This window comes from Cannabis sativa, chromosome 5 (genome assembly GCF_029168945.1).
Source record: "Cannabis sativa cultivar Pink pepper isolate KNU-18-1 chromosome 5, ASM2916894v1, whole genome shotgun sequence".
NCBI lineage: Eukaryota > Viridiplantae > Streptophyta > Magnoliopsida > Rosales > Cannabaceae > Cannabis > Cannabis sativa.
Genome location: NC_083605.1, coordinates 11802612 through 11807652, shown reverse-complemented (window position 1 = coordinate 11807652; position 5041 = coordinate 11802612).

Genomic DNA, 5041 nt, shown 5'->3' with positions numbered 1-5041 from the left:
ACATACTTGTGAGTAGATCTAAGATCCTTGTAAAATAATTTCCAACAACTGGCCTCAGAGCCATGGTAATTGATTTGCTTGCAAGAAATTTGGACTTTAAAATGATTGTTTGATGTTTTGGATGGTATCATGTTGTATTGAGTGTTATATAATGATTGATTGATGTTTGTGAATTTTCGTGAAAAATAATTGAATATCTGTTTCTGTAATTATTTTTATTGGATAGTATGGAAAAAAAATTAAGCAATTTACTTTTTTACAGAACTCAATTTCGATTTAATTTGAATTAGTTATGATTTTTTGAAGTTTCGAAAAAAATCAGGGATCGGGCAACCAGCTTCCGCGCGCGGAAATCATGCTGGTGACCCCCTGCACCGACAAATCTCGGCTGTGCACTCCTCTGCGCGCGTGGACGAGTATGCACAGCATACCGTCCGTACAGCTCGCATTTTTTTTTCGTTTTTCTTCGATTTTTCATGCTATTTCATGGATTTAACTTCCGATTTTTTGTGTAGTTCTGTATTTATACATTTACTATTCCTAATTCAATTCTAATTATCATAATAAAATTAATTAATATTTTTTTTAATTTAATTCATGATAATAGTGTAATTTGAATTTGAAAATAGGAAATATCTATCTTTTTGCTTAATTATCTATCTTATTTTTAAATTTGATTATATCTTATCTTATTTTTTAATTTAAGGTCAGATATTAAATTTTTTAAATTAAATTTTTTTAAATAATTTGACCATTTTTAAATTTAAAATAAGATAACTATAATCATGTAATTTTAAGTAGATGTAAGATATTTTGCTAACTTTTAAATTTTGTTATTTTATTTATTTAAATTAAATTATAAAATCTAAAAAAGATATTTATTTATCTTTTTTAATTTTTTATTTAATTTTTATTTATAAAATAACATTAAATTTTTAAAAATAGTTAGCAAATTTTGAAATGATATTTAGGTTGGTTGAAACCTAATTTTTTCAAAATTGTAGGTTTAATTTTAAATAATATTATATTAATTTCGAAATTTTTAAAATTTTATTTTATTTTATTATATTTCGAAAATATTTTTTTTAATTAATCTTTTCGAAATTATTTATTTAAAATTAAATAAATCCTACATCCAACTATCCAGCTAACCTTGTTGCAGGAGTATATGTTTTAGCTTGTTTGTAAGTTTTTAAAACCTATTATTGCTTGATTGCAAATAGTCATGGTTAACTTGTTGACAGATCCAATGATCTGATTTTAACTCATGGCTCCATTGGTCAAGTAAATAATCTGTAACATGTATATTTACAATCTTCTTTCATCTGTGTATGACCTAGCAACATGATAGGATCCATCCAAATTGTGTGCCTGTGTGAGCCTATGTGTTTAATTTTATTATAGATGCATATAGGTTGTTGTTGCTAAATAAAATATCATAGTTCTTGATAGATTTTATTTAGGCTCATTTAGTTTTGGGCCTATTCAATTAATAACAGTTGTTCATTTTAAGGTTAAATTCCTCTCTTTTGGGCCTTGTGTGAGAGTTGGGAGCCATAGTAGTGGGTATGACATACTGAACCCAGCCCCCCCTCACATGAACTACCGCAATTGTGAAGGCCCATTTGCTTGATTTGAATAACTGTACTAGGTTAATTAAATTAGTTTAACCTAATAAAATTGATTAGCAACATAATTAATTTCATTTATTTTTGAAATTAATTTAAGAAAACCATAGTTTAAAGAATTTTATTCTAAGTTAAACTATATGTATTTTCTTGTATTTAATTAAATATAGAATTATAACCATCTAGATTCTTTCTGAAGCTTAATTTAAATTTTTCATTAAATATTCCTATTTAAGTTGATGTTTAGTTATCTCTAACTAACCAACTTAAATCTGAATATCTTTTGGATTTAAAATTTCAAAATTAAGTTGAGGAATTTTAGAAATTGGTTATTAAGATTCTTTAGATATTTTTTAAGTTGATATCTTTTCGAATATTAACTTAAAATGGAATATTTTCAAATTAAGTGGTTACAACTTAATTTTTTTTATATTTAATTAAATTTAAATTTGAAAAATATTTAAGTTCTAGATTTTTTCTAATACAACTTAAATTAGATATTTTTTCAAATTTTGTGGAAAAGATACTTAGTCAAATAAGATATTTTCTAGATAGTTATTTCTAAACTACTTATTATTTCTAATATTAAATAGGAAAATATTATACCTTGTGAAATTAATTATTTAAATAATTAATTTTGGTACAATTTATTTTAAGTATATTTTCCTAGTATTAAACTAGAGATTAATAATTAAGCTTTCTCTACACTTAATTATTTATTTCTTGAATTTGATACAGTTAATTAAGTTAAAAATTAAATATCTAAGTTGATTTTCATCATGATACTTAAATATTTCTTTTTCATGACACTTAATTATATAGAAAATTATTTTTTAGTTGAAATTTATTTTTTTAACTACATTTAAATAATTTTCAAAATATATTTTTTTTTATTTTATTAATCAATTTTCGAAATTGCATTTAATAATGCAAGATGATTTTGAATTTATCTTGAAAAATAGATTAAGTTGTAAATTAATTATTTATTTTAATTAATTCTTGGACCAACTTAAATCAATGATTTTTTCATTTATTGATTAATTTAAAATAAATGAATTAAAGTATATTATTAGAAATTGAATTAATTAGTCAAAGGAAAAATCTATATAGGTGATATTTCGGAAAACATAAAGTTTTTATACTGTCTTTTTCAAAATAGAATAAATATATTCTCATGAAAATTTATTTTGAGTTGCAAATTAATTTAAATTAATACAACTTAAATAATTTTCTTAATATTCATATATCAAAATTACTACTGAGATGGAAATAATTCAATTTATTTCAATCACCATCTAAGTTTAATTTTATAAATATTAAATTAAATTCTAATTTAGAATTTTCATTCTAAATTCGATATTTAATGAATATATTTTATTATAAATAATAATTAAAATACATTTAAAACAATGAGCTTTATTATTAAGGTATTCGATCTCCATTGTTGGTTTTACATCGCATTTGTTTTAGTGAGTAATCCTCCCTAATGGAGAAACGTTCATTAGCAATTTCGCACCGTTTAATCTCGAAAGATAAGTAGTTTGTAAGTGTTTTATATGGTATGGATCACCCTAATGATGGCGACCATATTTGACTTGCAAATTATGAAACAATGGTAGAAGCTCATAAGATAGAATTGCCTTGACTCTCGCCTAAACGGGACAACGCTGAATTCCAATCTTGATCGAATAAAAGGTTGCTAGAATGTTTAAAATTTTAGATGAGCTGACAACTCTATTCAATGGATGGTAGCTTTGACTCTCGCCTAAACGGGACACTGATATCAGTTTGTTGAAAACCTTGGAAATTATTTAGGATTGTATGTTTTAGTATTTTCACTTGTCATTCCTACTTGCTATATGTTTAATAATTTCTGAATTGTGTATGAATTTATATTGAACCATGTTATTTTCTGTTATTAAATTGTAGTTTAATTTCGAATCTTCATTGTTGGTCTAACTTGGTTTGTTATCTAATGAGATAAATCCCTAGTGGATTTTCACCATTAGATATATATAATAGTGTTAGATCTCGAAAGATAAATATTGTATATGCAACATCTAGCTGTTCATCAATAGATGACACCTTAGACTAGTATTTTTACGATATGAAACAAGAAGATTGTATAAATAAGATTACTTTGACTTTCGCTAATCGAAGCATCGTTGGATTCTTATTTGTAAACGAAATTATCCTAATTCCTCTTAGCTTATTCATTTCGAATTAGCCCAATAACATATCATTGGATGAATGGTCTATAAATCATTTAATGTCATTCTATTTTCTTTTAAGAAATTAAATTACACTTTTGATTATATTCCCGAAATTCTATCCCAAAATGATATAAATCCTCAATCTTAGAAATCTCCTACTTGTATGGCAAATCAGACTTAGAGTTAAATTAGTAGTGGTGGTCCAAGAAAGAATTACTCATTATATTTGGTATAAATTTAAGTCATTGACTTTAATTTTAGATTCCAAACAGAAATTTTCTTATATTTCTAATTCCAGGATACAATACAGTTACACTTTCACAAGTGTTTAATATTCATCCTCTATCAATGGATTCAAACTGTATGGAATATGAGTTTAGTATTTTATGATCAGGATCCACTTGCAATATTCTAAGAACTCTTTAATGTAACTCATCAAAAAGACACAACCACATTTTTATTAATCTATGGTATTTGTATCTTGCTCATAGTGGTTTTGACAAGATCAATCTCTGCAAAGAGTTAATATGCCTATATCCATTGAAAATAAGTTCATCTCATTCGCAGATGGATGTACATTCAGGGGGGATACGAGTTTTTTGTTGTATTCTTAAAACGTAACTCTAGATTATACCTTATGCAAAGAAATTTGAAATGTTTGAAAAATTTCATTAATTTTTAGCAATGGTTAAAACCATTAAGGTAAGTGGTTAAAGATCTTGCGAACTGATAGGGGTGGAGAAATAGTTAGTAGATATACAGTTCAAAGATCATTAAATTGATTTTTGAATTATATCCAAACTTACCTCCCCAGAAATTTCGATTTGCATATTGATGATTAGTTACTAGTTGTTGCCTAAGACCTTCTATGGTAATACAATTTCAGAATGATGTAATGGTTGTATACTTAATGTAAATCATTACTAGATTCATGGATGACCTAATCAAAATCTTAAGAAAAGCTAGAATTGTTAACCATGGTTTCTTAGCTATTCTAAGTGATTAAAGGTGGACCATCCCATAGTCAATAGATAAGAAAGTGTTTGTTTAAATAAATACTACTTTTCCAAGATAATGACTAAGTCTGAAAATAAAGTAGAAAATAAAGGAGATATTTTTCTTGATTCCAAAAGTGTTCTATCATCTTATATGACATATGATGATCCCACTGCCTTTATTGTCTTGTCACAACTGAAGAGG